We start from the raw sequence: 15380 nt of genomic DNA, 5'->3' as shown, positions 1-15380 counted from the left end.
GCCGCACATATCGAACGCGTTTCGCACACGTGTGCGGCAGATGCATTTGTCGGCGCTCTCCGGAGACGGCACCGTTTGCGTGGAGATGTTTTCTGATGTTTGAAGTCAAAACGTCTTAATCCGCGCCGGCGCTCGGGAAGTTGGCAAAGGATCGGACGATCGCAGCCGTGGGGAATGCAAACAAACAGAAGTTTAACAGGCGTGTAAGGGCATGCAATAGAAGAACACTTTCATGATGCGGGAAACAACGCGTAAAAAAATGCAAACTAATTTGCAGTACATTTTGGAATATTATTTCATTAAAGCTTTGGATGACGGTAGAGAATGATTGAATTAATTTGTACAGTACATTTAGAGAAGAGCGAGGCAGAGAGAGAAGATTTAAAGCAACAACTAGTAACGGTTTTTTTTATTAGCAAACAGAAGTAACTATATCTTTTTGTTTATTTCTGATTGTTTTGAATATCCTTAATCATAATGAAAATGAAATTTCTGGTCACATATTGCTCATAAATAGGATTTTAGTGGCATTTGTCACATGAAACAATATGATTCCATATGCCTTTCGTTTACCTTACGCATCAGTGGAAAAAAGACTCTTTTTATAATTATTAAAAATTTGATGTTTAAATTGTTATCATATTATTTATTAATCATTTATGCTTTAAGCAATTAGATGGCATATAAAGTTGATAATATCGTTTCATTCATTCGTATTCCACCATACCTTAAAATTCCATGATGTATTTCCTTTGGTCATACAACTTTGGTTTGGATATTTTTTTTCCATTTGATTATTTTCATGCAACTGCGTACTTAGGTAAACCCAACTGCGTGTAATTCAATACCAAGCCAGCCCTCTAAGCACAACCACTCCCAAAAGGGACGATAATATGGCGTTGCAGCTGGGATTTGATTGCAAAAACATTATCAACCCACCCAAAAACTCGTCATCTGCTTCCCGTCCGACTGTCGGCTGTTTATCATATCAAACGCACCCCCGTGACCAGATTGGGCCCTCTTTTCCCCCAAACCGCACTCGTTCGAGTGCCGCGATCGGTTGATTAGCTTCCAATTTCGGTTGTTTTTTTTTTTCTCTCATCCCCGTGGAAATGCTCCACTTCGCGCCAGACACACGCCGGTACCACGACGCCCAAGGGCGGTGCGTGCGTATAAATTCCGTTAATTATTAATTATTATTATAATAATAATTAGAAGCGTGGTCGGCTTTTTGTGGCCCATTCTCGCTCCCGACCCTCCACAGTCGGGTTGAGGTGGTGGAAAAACATAGATAATGGATTTTTCGCCCGCCCGCTCGCTCGCGTGTGAGCGTTTTGCCTTTTCCGCTTGCGCAGAATCGAACGCTGGACAAATATTGGTTCGCAGCAAGCGGTGCGATTCTCACCGAACTCACGCACGCCCCCGTTTTCCGATTCGGCGTGTGTTAATTTGCATTTGCAGCTATGCGCTCGTCGAACGCGTGTGTGTGTGGGTGGATGTATGTGCACGGGCCATTTTTCCGAGCCAGACGTTGATGGCTGCGGGCGATACACGAAACTCGACCTCCGGAATCCCTCGCAATCGGAATGAAGCTCGTCACAGCTACGTGCGTGTTTGCGTGGGCGTTTAATTTTTTTTTTGTTTTTCCGAGGGGATTTTCTGTGTGGGCGTCTGTTTGGGAAATCTACCGACAAAACATTCCACCCCTTTGGCCGGTGTTTACCTGTTTTCTCCCCGCCGGGAATGGGTTGGTTGAAATTATTGGAATAAGGGGTGCCATTGCTTTTCGTCCTGCTCGGCCGGTTCGTCCTTTCAGCGGTGATCCCAGCTGCAGGCTGCATGACCGTGTGGGTTTTGGGCCTTCATCCGAAAGAGGCCTTCGAGATCCGCACGGATAATGCTTCGGTTTTGCCAATAAATCAAATTAATCGCTCGAATTTCGGTAGCATTGCGCCATCGCGCGCGCCCCCGTGAACCGCAGGAACCCTCGCAGAAAGGACCTTGCTACAGCTGCGGGTAACCACAGGCCGTGGTGACACTTGCCCCGATACACTTGCGTTACACTTGCTTTCCACTTCTCTTTTTTTTTTTGCGCCGACCCGGACCCTTTGGCCATTTGGCCCGCGGAGGTTGCTTTTATGGTGGCCCTCCGTCGGTTCGTTTCGGCCCCCCCCATGAAACCGATACCGTGTGCCAATATAAATATTGTCTTGATCCCATCTCGAGGAATATTGCCAAAAAATGGCAGCAACAGCTGCTCCAGCTGTGGCGGTAGAGTTTCCCGACCGGGGATTTTTTTTTTCGTGTGTGTGTGTGTTTTTGCTTCGTTTGTCGCCGGATTTATCCGCGCTGATCAGCGGCAGCGATGGTGGTGAGCCGGAAAAACAAACGTCCGAGCACAAGCGCGATCGGCCCTCGGCGGATAAAGGCAGCTTCCGGTGGCTGCACGCAGATGGCCCGTTCGGGCGCGAAAAATACGGTGGGGTGGGGCGCGAAAAATGCGGTTATTTGTACCGATTTTCATGAATAAATAAAATCGCCATTAAGCTCGATTGGGCGCGGTACGCTCGATCGCGGTAGGCTTCGGGCGAACTGGCACTGGTACCGAATTACTTAAGCCTTTCCGGAAGAGATATGGCGTCCATTTTGTCCTGGGTTCTCGCGTGGGCTGGCCGATGGTGGTGTGGGGATTAAAGGAGGCAGGCAAAAGTAAGTGTGGTTTTTTGTCACTGTGCTATTTTTTTGCGTTGAATTGTATAATTTTTCTGAAAGTAATCTTGTTTGAAAAAGCGATGAAGAACTTTTGTATGTTATGTTTTATTGATTGGAAAATGTTAGCTCTATACATCGTAAATACAAATGAGCGTGGTATTCTGTAGCTTAATTCGTTTGAAAATCTCATATTTTAGATATGATACTAAAGTAACGGCTTAATTTAGACATCATAAACAATCGTACAGAAAGCAATTTTGACACTTATTACAAAATTGTCTCCTGTTTGTTTTATTTCATTTGTTTTATTTCAACGACAACCTCCAACAAATCGTTGATTGGGTAATAGAAACAATTTGTTGTACTCTCATTTTAAACAAAAAAAAAAACAACTATTGTAATGAGAAAAGAGCTTTAAATTTTTATGTTTCAATATAATTTTTACGATTGTGTAACGCAACGCAATTCAACACATTGGCAAACAAACTACACATTATTTAAAACATGCCACCTAAGAACAGCAGTAAACATCACATTCTATTTGAAGCTATTTGATCAGGTCCATATGGTGTAATTAAAAAAACAAATGCATCAGTAACCGTTCCGCTTTAGAGCCATTGCACACCCATATTCTCCAAAAATCCTTCTACCACGGTAAATGTGCCACCCATCACCCGACATGACGCAAACTCGACAAATGTGCCGAGGCTCAAAAACGAACCCATTACACGGTGGCAAGGTCGTACCAGGCGGTTGAAGATCTTAATTAAGTCGAAAACTGCCAACCGATCGCTGCCATCCGTGAACTACTTTGTTTTTGTCACCCAACCAACAAGCGATTGAGACAGACAAGGCGAGAGAGACCCCATTTTTACCCATCCAGATCCAGATCGACTGCAGCCGGGGCTCGAACCAAACTCACCCGGTGGTATTTGTAATTATGGCACCAAGCCGTCACTCACGTCAGGATGTGTTGTCTTGCCGAACCTGTGGCAATGCGATGCCGACTCCAAAATGACACGCCAGCGAGTGAAAAGTGCACAAACGAACCGATGACTTAGTCCCAACTGACCGCGTGTTTCGTTTCTTCGTTCTATTTTCAGGTACGTCGTCGTTTGCTCGTGCGCTGCTTCCAATCAAATCCCGGCCCCGGTCTGCGTCCGTGGTGATGGTCCACCCATCGAATCGCGGGATGCCTTTTTTGGGGGTGCGCGATCATTAGCGATCCCACCCCGACGTGAAAGCCCGGGAATTAGGCGAAGCGGATCGCGCACTTGAGCGGTTCCAAACAGGCGCGCGGTCTCGATAAGGAACCAGCCGTACCTCGGTTGGTGTGACGCGCATGGGCCCTGGCCGCGTTAAGCGAATCAATTAGAATACCTCTGCGTTGTATCACGTTACAGCGCGTCTTTCGTCACAATGGGTCTGGCCCACGGGGCCACGGGGACGGGTCTTCCGTCCGGTTGTGGTGGATCTGGATAATGATTTATGGCCGGTGTGGATCACCTGCGAAAGGTAAACAGTTTGCAATCTGGATCCCATGCTGGCACGGTATGTGGTAACCAACGCAGTCCCAAATTGTGGGGCCTCTTGAGAGAGCGAGAGCGAGAGAGCGCGCGCGAGAGTGAGAGAAAAGAAAGAAAAACCCTTCCAAAAAGGTGTCTGCTCTCGCGTCCATGGCCGGCTGCGATTGCGATGGAATGTCGGCCTGCCGGGAATGAGCGTGCGCGTGGTGATCTGTTTTGTGTCCGCCCTCGTCCAGCCTGTGTATGGGAAATATTTTAGTGCGTCTGTTTTTTCTTGCAACACACCATCCCGCACGCGCCTTGCCGTTTATGCTCGCGTTTGCCACCGCTTTATGCGAGCTAATTGAACTAGTTCCGCACCGTGGGCACTGGGCGGGAAATGGGCGCAAATGCTGCGTATGATCGTGTTTTCATTGTTGAGTGTTAGAACAATTAGCGCACGGTAGGCGCAGATCGATTGTTTATTGATGCACGCTATCTTCACGGTGGCTGGGGCAAATTATGTAGCTAACGAAACACGTGCATTTTTTGCGATCCTCTTAGACCTTTAGTGTGATCGGTTTTCAAATTGGACGATGGAAGAATGTAAAGATCTTCATTCGATGTTTTAGACCTAAAAACTGAGCTTGAAAGGTTGAATGGCAGCCTTATTAAATTATCTTCTAATTTTCTCAGCTCACTGCCCTTTCAAGAATTCTTTTCGAAGTATTCTGCCCTGAAATTGGCATCTGTTGTCGATCATAAACACATCTTTGAGTGGTTTAGGATCACTTCAGAATTCTTTAGACCCTTGACAAGATACAAGAAGGATATACCCGAGCCAGAACAATTCAAAGAATGCATTCCCGATTATTAAATGATTCATTCCGCAGCTCACCGTCCGTGTATTCCGCGGTTATTTCACGTTCTAGCGGGAAATTCCGGCTGTATTTACACCTCCAGTGTGACTGCCGATGACGTAGGCGACATATTCACCCATTCAACACTCCGTTCGCCGTCTACCGGGTGTCGTTTCGTTTGCTCAGCTGCCCGCACGCACGAGTGTTGACGAAGCTGGTTCAGCTGTTTTGACACATGGCTCCACGAGGACCTGGAGGTTTTTGCCGCGCAACGCCCGGTTGAGTTAACGCGGCAATGCGGAACAGTTACGGAGGCTGCCAGCGTTCACGCCCCAGCAGCAAAGAATGCTGCCCCATTGATGCTGCCCGCTGGAGGCGTAATCGCGCAATACCGCACCCCCACAGGGCGTGTGTTGATTCTGCCTGTTGAATTCGAACCAACGCGAGTTCATAGTGGGGTGGTTCATTTCTCGAGAAGCTTTCTACGTTGCGGATGGGCATCGTGCCGCCATCTCAGTGTGCCGTTCTTTGCGCGCCGGTGCGAATAACGAAGATTTAATGTGTGTTCCCCGGGAACACTGACAGGCTGTCTGTTTGCTGGTGGTGCCCGCATTACTCATTGCCTCCGGTCGATCGGTTCACGCCGACTCTCCGGCACTGCTGGCCCGTGCTCTGGACAGCATCAAGTGGCGGGAATTGATCGAGTTTTTTGGGCGTCGAAGCGCACCAGCATTCCATGGTGGTGTGCCGGTATTTGGTGTTTAACCATCGGGGCCCGGCATTAGGGAAAATCGTGTGCGGGGAAAAGGGTGATTTTCCGATGCGATCCCACACGCACGGGAAAACATTAAAAATAGGGCCACTCGGGGTGGTTGCAGACGTCCGCGTCCGCCAACGGGGCCAAAGCGGAGGGCGTTGATTGGTTTTAAATGATGGAAACATTCCGCCGTAATTGGCGGCCCGGCTTCGGTGGTTCACTATTGGGCCCATGGTGGACCAGCATCCGGATCGGGCGCGTCAACTGAGATCGAGGCGGATGGCTCGTACCGTGGCAGAAAGCCTCCCGGGTGTGGAATAAATTATCGCGTGACCTTCAGCGAGCGAACAAACGCGGGCTCGTTGGGCGAGTGAAAGTGGCCCGCCAGCATGAGCCGTTCGTCGGTTTAGCACACAGTTCTGGCTGCTTTGAAGCGGATTCCGGCGGAAAAGTGATCCAACGACGATCGAGGCCTGAGAGCTGGTAAACTAATATGTGAATCAAATAAGGGCGGCTTGCAGACGCGGTGGAACGATTTTGTTTTAATGCGAATTTGGTGCCGCAAATTTGAATGTACGATTTGGTTAAAATAACCTTCATCTTTCAAAAGCATGTGATATGTAACGAAAAACCATGAGATGATTCGTATGAGATACCAGCATCTCTTTAAATTTATTTGTTTTCCAAAACTACTTTGAGGAATGTTGATTTTAAATGATTGTTTTATACCTGCCTTGATTGATAATATTGATTGATTTAGATCAACAAAATAAAATTCCTTTCATTAATCACTTTGTAAGAATATGTTCTTAATCCTTCTATTTTTACTCACTAATAAAAAATTTATTCATCCTATATTCTTAAAATAAGCACATTTTTTTACATATTTATGCTTAGTAATTTGTTTTCTTTTATCATTGACTAAAAATAAAAAATAACAATAATGCTGCATTGAGTTGATACATTTGATAATTAGTTCAAATGCTTCGTAATTATGCGGTTTAATTGTTCTTCAAGAAAATACTTATGATCTGTATCATTTATTTTTTTCCTTTATACAATAAGCTTAAAATAGCTATTCACTCATTGGTTACATCTAATGTATCAAAAGGTAAAAATAAAAAAAAACATCGCTGTATTCTCAAAAGAGTCAGAAAAAACAGTCATTTAGCTGTCCTCTCAAACCGACAAATAGAAAAAAAGAACAAAAGAAACAAGCAAATTTCAAATTGAATTAAAAAAAACCCCATTCAGTTATTTCGATCGTGCAGGACGATGGTAATTCGCTGCACGTGCTGCCACCCAACCCCTATCACGGTATCGATACGCCTTGCAATATGCATCCACACCACCACCACAGCACTGTTGCCGTCAACCCTTCGCCGTACAGAAACGGCATCTAAACCGCTTGCGAATATTTGCGGTGTCCCACAACCATCAACCACGAATTCGGTGCCCGAATGTGGTGCTTTACGCTTCGGAACGTTATGTTTTTCCCACCCATCCCAAACGCGCCCTTTTTCGAAACCGAGTGGGGGTGTCCTAAAAAAAAAACTGAAATGTTCTCGTGGAATGTTCGGTGGGCCTGATAGGCGGGTTTCGGTTGCATCCGATTGATTTCGTCCCCGGTCACACCCGAAACACGCGGGCACCGCTTCGAAGCTAATGGGCCACATAAAGTCCGAAACATAACCATTCATCGTAAAAGACCAAACCCTCGGCGGCACGGTTGAGGGGGCCCCCACGGGGCCAGGCAATTCGAAGATGGCCCCCACGGTTTTCCCTCCCATTTGGGTTGGGAAAACAAACGAAAAAAAAAGAAGAAGAGAGAAAAACGAAGCCGACACACCCGGTGGCACCGTATCCGGAAGGTGTCCGTTTATGTCCCATCGCCGGTTTTATGTGGCACAGATTGATTCTATGGTTTTGTCTCAAACACACACATCCCTTCCCGGAACGGGTCGGCGTCCTGTCCTTTTGGCCGTTCGTCACGCTTTCCGTGTGCCCCCCTTTTTTCGGACCGGAGTAAAACCCAACTCCTCCGCACAGTGGGGCCAACCTGATAACCTCCCGTACGTTCCCGTCATAAATATTGATCGTAAATTAAAAAGTTTTACTCTCGCGCTTCCGGCTGGGAAGCGGGCCTTTTTTTGTTTTGCTTCACTCTTTGGTTCTCTCAATTTCGTGCGGAATGCGCGCTCGGTGTGATTGATTTTTGTGTCGGAGAAGCGGCCTTAAAAGTGTCGCCGAAATAAACGTCATCCGTGGGGAGACCCTGAACCCGGAGTAAAGGTAAATGACATGCCGCTTTTTTTTTTGAGTTCAATCGGGATATTTGGCAGTGGGTTTTGGGTCACCCGGTGCGTGTTTTATCTTCCTATCCCCCCCTGTGGTTGGGTCACACAACCGCAGCAAACGAAAATCTATACATCCACGGAAAAGGTAAACACCTATCAGGCTCGCGACAGCTTCACGGCGATCCTTTTAACCCCCAAACCCACGGTTTTGGTCCCTTCTTTCTGGGGGGACGGGTTGATCGTCCTTTTTTCACCGCACCGAAACAACTGTCATTTGCCATGCATTCCCGTTTTATCGTGAAACCGGCCGCTGTCATCGTCCCTGCGAGGCGGGAGCGAATCGTCCTCGCAGAAATGTCCTCGTCCTCGCGGGCTCGTTTCGTAACATACATACACCGAACGATTCCGCTCGGCCCAAAACCCATCAAAAACATCACGCGAGTAGCAAGAAATAAAAACGCGCGCTCGCGTGTGGGGGAGGGCAAAAAAAGCAAGAAGAAGAAGATACGAAAATGCCCGCCTCGTACGATCCTGGCAGACCCGGATAGCGAGGGAAACAATCTGCCACACAGTGGCTCGAGGAATGTTCGTCCTGCCAACATGATTGTTAAATACCGCGGTTGATTTCATTCGAGCTGATGGCCGTGAAGCTGGGGTCAGACCCCGGGATGTGCGGGATGCGCGCGTAATCTTTTTGCCCCTCGCACGAGGATGACACCGACACCCGGCACTCGGGGAGAGATGAGCCCGATCGTGTGGCTAGAGAGTGAAGAGAGAGAGAGAGAGCAGCGAAAAAAAAATCGCGGGAAAAATGAAATTATAAAAACATGTCACAAACAGACGTAACATTTGGTTTTTAATCTAATTTCAACGCGCTTTTCCCATTTTCCCTGGCCCCGGCGGATTCCGTGCTCCCTCCATTTGCTGCACGTGCATCCTTACTGTGTGCTTGTGTTTGTGCGTGGAGGTTGGTTGCTGTCCGCTCTCAACCTCTCGTTTCGCTTTCTCTTTTTTCTCCCAATCCGGGACCTCTTTGTTTGCGCTGCAAGCACCATTCCAGGCACTCCTGGCGTATCCTTGCGCTCGTCGGTGTCTTTCGACATCCTCTTCTGCGGTTTTCGTGGAAATTCCGTCGGAACACACACTGGCCTTTTGGAAGACTCGGCGCTGGTTCCGGGGCCATTTCATCGTCTTTTTTTTTGCGCTTCCTTTGCTCTGTTCGCTTCTCCGGCACGCACCGGATCCGAGTCCTGGTCCTGGGACCGTTTTTCCGACGTTTCGCTTGCGAACTTTATTTTCACCACAAATCCACCGTCCCGGGGTCTTCGTGGGGATGCATTTGTGGGGTGCGTTTGGTCGGCCGCAGGCTGGTTGGTTGATTTGTTTTCGCTTTTTGCGGCCTTCCGGTGCACTATTGTTCTTAAATTGTGTGCGAGCTGGCGGCGGCGTTTTGGGTACGACACCTTTTTTGAAGATGTAATTTATTCCCGGCGGCTTCCTGCGGGTGTTTGTCGGGAAGGTACTCTAGGGGCTTAAATGTTCGAAACGCTTCGTAGAACCGCAGCTTATTCACATTCATAAGCAATCGATGCGTGCAATTTCTACAAACTGGTGCTAGTCTTTGTTATAATATTGTTTTTATCTTACAGAGCACTAGTGCCTTTATTGGAGAGGCAGATTTGTGGATTTTGATTGTTCTCTTAAACGTAATTAACATGCAATATCGATAGAGAATGCAAGCTGCTATAAGCATATTAGATTAGAGAGAGAAATTTTATCTTAGCTTAATTTCTGAACCAAAGAACTTCTTTGTATTGAAAAAAAAAATACCAAAGCTCGTTGTTTATCATCCATAAGCATATTTTTTTTTAATATCAAAATAGAGTTCTTTATTCAGGAACAATATTTTAATCTAATGTACAATTACCAACACAGTTTCTTAAGGATATTTTACATTAAATAACATAACATTTAAGTGTTTGCAAGCTTATTCTACTTTTACAGTTTTCCGTCAGTATTAGAGAAATATAATTTATGAAACATTTCATCAGCGGAACTCTATGCTTTTTCTCAATTCTTTCAGCTTTGGTCTTATCATATCTTCGAGGTCTATACAAGCAATTTTATTATCTTTTAATATACTTATAAACATTTTGTAGATGTATCGGATTCTGGAACATTCTGCTATTTTGTGTCGCAGGGTTTCTATTCTACTACAGTTTTCACAGTTAACAACTAGTTTCCTACTATTCCCCATGTGTGTGTTTTTTGCTTGTAGGATATTTTATCATTCACAATGCTGTAATACAGCCTTCTTTGATCTGAGCTAAGATGGTGATTATTTATGTTTCTCCATATTGTTTTCCATTTACAGCATATCATTTTGAAGTTTAAGAGGTTTCGATTTTGAAGAATATTCAAAATATAGATATGTTATAGCTAAGAACTTTACAAGCTTTATTGGTTATTATTACATTCTTATCAGAGCGTTGGAATAGCGATGTGTTATCAAGTTAGTAACTGACTATCCAGTTGGGTAAATGACTACAAACCATTCGTGTCTCATCCAAAGTGTCAAATAATGCTTCATCTCAAATATGGCTGCCAGTAATTGATTCAATATTTACTCCACCAGACCAATATGCGTGGTATGCGTCAATTGCGCAAAAGTTTCCAACCAGTTTCCCCACCGCTACAAGCGTGTAAGGGGCCGCTTTCGGGCGGCACAAAACTCTTTTGTCTCGTCGCTCGTTAGTTCCTCTGCTACCAGAAGCCACCCGGTTTTCCCCCCAACACCATCGGGTAGCCGTGGCGCAGACGCGCCACTTCAGAAGCACTTACGAAAATCATCTGTTGAATCTTGCCAGCGCTCGCCGGGCTTCCTCCCGAAAGTCAAGAGCAAACACGATGCAAATGGCGTATCGTTTTGCAATCGGTTGAAAAACTGCAGACGGTGCCCGGAACGGTGGTTGTGATGGGGTGAAGGGGAATCGAAAAACAAGGGAGGAGCACCGAATGATCCACCAAGATCTGGGAGCGGTTGAAGCGGGACGAGATGGAGCGCCAGAACGCCGGTTTCGAAAACCACTCGAAAGTGTTTAACTCACGCGAGGAAAAAACCTAGAAAGGAAATGGAAAAGAAAAACTTTCGCCCGAAGATAAGAAACAGGCAGCATCGATCGTGAGCACAGTAGGCGGTGGGAAAATTCCGCTGCATCTCGCGGGGAAGCATCGCTCACGAGGCATCACGTGAGGGTTGGTTTTCCACTCGGGCCAGCCAGCTTTCCGGACGAATTTTCCACCCGCCCGTGGGTCGCTAATCGCACGCATGTGAACCGATTCGCGCTGACGGAGATGCATTATCGTGCTGGGATTTTTTTTGCTGTTGTTTCCATTGGAGGGAAATTTACGCAACTTTTCCTAACCGGTACAGCTTGTGTGTGTGTGTTTTTCTTTCCTTTTCGACTTCCGACTGACAAGCGCACCTTGGCGTGCGTTTGATTCAAAGAGCTATCGTGCGACAATTGAGGAGTTTATTTGGGATAGTTTAGCCGGCAGCCTTTGATGAACCTTTTTTTCTAGGCAGAACTTTGGGTGGAAAACGAACGAAAAACCCTCACCCACACGTTTTCCCGCGAGGCAACGCCGAAAAGAAACCGAAGCGTGCGAAATTTTCCACATGCTGTTCGATAAATAACTGACAGATTGGAAATCGCGCCCCAAAATGTTTTGGGCCTCTCCCAGCCCCCCAAACACCCACCCATGGGTGGCAAAGCCCCCTTTTCCTATGGGCAGACTGGCGGGAGTTGACCCGGGAGTTGAGCGGAAACCAGTGCCAAATTGGCCATCTTTCGCCTCGTCAGCAGCTGCGCGATTTGCCTCTCACAATTTAATGCCGCAGCCTTGTGGCGCTGCTTGGGTTCTGCAAACCCTCCGGGGACGAAATTGTGTGTATTTGTGTATGTGTGTATGTGTGAGAGAGAGAATGGTGAGTGGAGGCGAGGATCCACAGCACCACCCATCGGTACACATCCGCCGGTGCTGGGGAGCAACATATGGTCATATGTGTCACCGCTTCAAATATGTTTATTTAGGTATTTTAATCATATGGTGTCAGAAGGAAGACAAACATTATTTCCTTTATCACTGCAGGACCGCATGGTGTGTATCGGGCGCCATGTTTTGCCGCGTGGTGTTTTCTTTTTCCACCCTCTCGTGTTTTGGAAGGGAAGGTGATGGAGAGACTCCAGAGAGGCTCAGGCCTGGGATGGATGTGTGGCCGAGGGTTTAACCGATGTTCGTTGTACGACACATCGTGTTACACATTTTTCCATTAGAATCCTTTTTCCATGCGCGTATGGATGGGTGACACATAAAAATGGGCAGATCCTGCTTGCGGAGGTTTCGTAAACATCATTGCGGATTCAAGAAATGATCCGAACCGTCGTTCTTTTTTGGAGGTTGGGAAGGACACAGTAAGGCCCACCTTCTGGCATTGCTAAGCTGAAGGATTAATTTTCCAAGCACTTCCCATTTACTTAAAAAAAAACGACTCTTCCACATCCGATCGAATGAAGCAGTCATCTTTGCGGTGATTGCAGCTGCTCTGAAACGCTGCTGCTGCTGCTGGATGGAGTTGTTTTGGCGATGGTTTTCCATTTCGGATTCGCACCAATGCGGCTCTCGAGAAACCACCCAAGAAAGAAATCTTAACTAAGCTTCTACGACATGGAGTGAAAACAAAAACGAAACGAAAAACCAACAACTTATCCGCAAAACGGCGTATGTGCACCGAATGTGAAACCAAACATGCCACGTAACACCAACAAATTCTCCTCAAAAGAGCGAGAAAGAGAGAGAAAGAGAGAGAGGGGATAGAGAGACAGAGAACAAAGAATCTTTGGCACAAAATCCAAGCCAACACAACTGCACACATGGCGGTGCACAAGTTGCGCCCGGCTGCCCGGCCAGACACGATGCGTGTTGTTCCAGCAAATGGTGGAGTGTGCAGCATGTTGGCAGCATTAAACTTTCCCTCTGTGCCGGTGTGGAAAAACCACCAGCCATTGGGTGGTGTGAGCGAGAGGCACACTCTCAAGGATTAATAGAGGCACCCCAGGTCTGGTAACGCACGGAGCGCCACTGATTGTCGCTCGATCCATTAAAATCTTAGAGACGAGCGTGTGTTTGCCATGGCCGTATACACACACATACGAGGCGTAGGTGCACACGAAGGGCCATTACGAGGACGCAAGTGTTCCTGATGGCGCGGTTTGTTGTGTCGTTTGGTTCGGACACGAACGTGTGTGCATCCACAAGGCACATGTGTGTGGCTGCAAGTGATTGGGTGTATCGTCATTGTCGTCGTCGTCGTCGTCGTCCGTTTGGCCGGCCACGTTGGGGAGTTGGATTTTCGTTGGATGAAATGCATTATCGAAAGCCGGGCAGCTAGGAGGTGTTGAAAACCCGCTTTTCACGTGGACAAAAGACGGGCTCCTTTTTCTTATCGGCACGATGCACGATCCAGGTCCGGTTCGCAGCGATGAAAATGTGCTTTCCACATGATAGCGAGTGATTCTCTTTTTTTGTTTCATCTAACCAAGCTATCGTGGCACACGCAACCGGCCCTTCATGTTCAGATTGACAGCTCTGTAGGTATGGAGCCTTCTCGCTTCGGAACAACTGATCAAATGAAGCTGTTTTTCATAATCGAGCCTATCGAACCTTTAGCTGGCGCATGTCCTTGTCCTAAACGCGCGTGTGTTGATAAACCAAAAACCACTCTCAAGGATGTCTGGCTGTTCGGGAGATCTCGTAACATCTAAAACAAAACGAACGCCATACAGGTCTAGGCACCATGACGATCGTAAACATGCGGGTGTTCCTGGATCCGTAGCCCAACTCTTTGCACAGTTGTGTTGGCAGCCAGCATTCCAAAACGTAAACGCTCCCGCGCACGTGCACGAGGGCTCTTTTGCGTTACGCCAGGAAGCCCGCTTTGCGCCCTCTTACCTTGGCCATTAGGTGTCGTCGAAAAGGGTGGCGGAAATCTGTTCGCGAGAGGCGTCCACGAACCCATAGGGCGACCCATAGGGGGTTGCTTTTTCCTCTAGGGTGAGCTGTTGGAACAAGTGTCTTGTGACTCGCGTCCAGCTGAAAGGTGAAATTCGGTGTCCTTCATCGTCTTCGGTGGCTTCCAGTTCCTGTGCCTGCACGGAACTGTTGCACCCTGGTGATCCGGTGAAGGTAAAGCGAAAGTTTTCATCCCGCATCGTTATCAGGATGCGACCCGAAGAGCCTGCCAGGATGTCTGGCCAGCATCACGGCCACACGCTTCTGCGGCTGATGACGATGGTGGAAATTATACGCCTTCACGGAACGCACCGAGTGGCCGGAGGGGTGGGTGGTAGGGTGAAACAAAATCAAATGCAACCCACCCACACACACACACACGTGCGCGTGGGCTGTCCATCCCACCCCCTTAATCGGTGAGATCGGTTTCACTCGACGCCTTTGTCGTCGGGGTTTTTCGGGGCGGGTGGATTGGTGGCGTATTTATCCGCACCTTCCGACCTGGCGGGGGTGGTGGGAAAATTCGGGCACGCAGGGTTTGGAATGGGTTTCGGGAAATGTCACCCACACTGGTGAGGGTGTTAAAGAGAAGAACCCTGCAGAAGAAAGCAACGGTTCTCCTTCCATCGACCCCGAACGGTGCATTGCCGCCTGTGCGCTTCGGTACGATTTCGGTTGAGGGTTGTTTTCCCACCCACCCACCCACCCAAAGTCGGTCGGGGGTGAGTGAGTGTTTTTGATTTCTTTTGTTTCGTCACCGGGCGATCTGTGCGGGGTGGCGTGGACGGCGGTGCCATGGTTGAGCGGATTCCTTTGGTGAGGGCGAAAATTGATCAAATTGGTGTGAATTCGCTGGAAAATGGGGAAAACTTCGGCAGTTTCCAACCGGTTTCCGTAGTGTAGCGGTTATCACGTCTGCTTCACACGCAGAAGGTCCCCGGTTCGAGCCCGGGCGGAAACACAAACGGCGCGCACAGTGAAAAATAGTTTTTTTTAATAAGCAACTATGTGTTAACTGAGGAGAGCAACAAAAGGTATTTGAGCAATTAATCTCAAAACAACTATCATCCATACAATTACACTTGCTCAATAATGTGTGAGATTATTTTGTATTGAATTTAAATTGAATTCAATATTGAGTGAGCGAATTCAGTATTTGATTAACCCCTTTACAGTT

At 47.5% G+C, this 15380-nt stretch overlaps 1 non-coding gene across 1 annotated transcript; it reads left to right on the top strand.

The window, feature by feature from the left end:
- The first annotated feature begins 15091 nt into the window (after nucleotides 1-15091).
- On the top strand, nucleotides 15092-15164 carry Trnav-cac (transfer RNA valine (anticodon CAC)). The gene has a single exon. It is a non-coding gene; the product is annotated as a tRNA-Val (tRNA).
- Nucleotides 15165-15380: the final 216 nt, after the last annotated feature.

This window comes from Anopheles nili, chromosome 2 (assembly GCF_943737925.1).
Source record: "Anopheles nili chromosome 2, idAnoNiliSN_F5_01, whole genome shotgun sequence".
Taxonomy (NCBI): domain Eukaryota; kingdom Metazoa; phylum Arthropoda; class Insecta; order Diptera; family Culicidae; genus Anopheles; species Anopheles nili.
The sequence above is the reverse complement of the archived record's forward strand: the minus strand, read 5'-3'. Positions and strand labels throughout refer to the sequence as shown.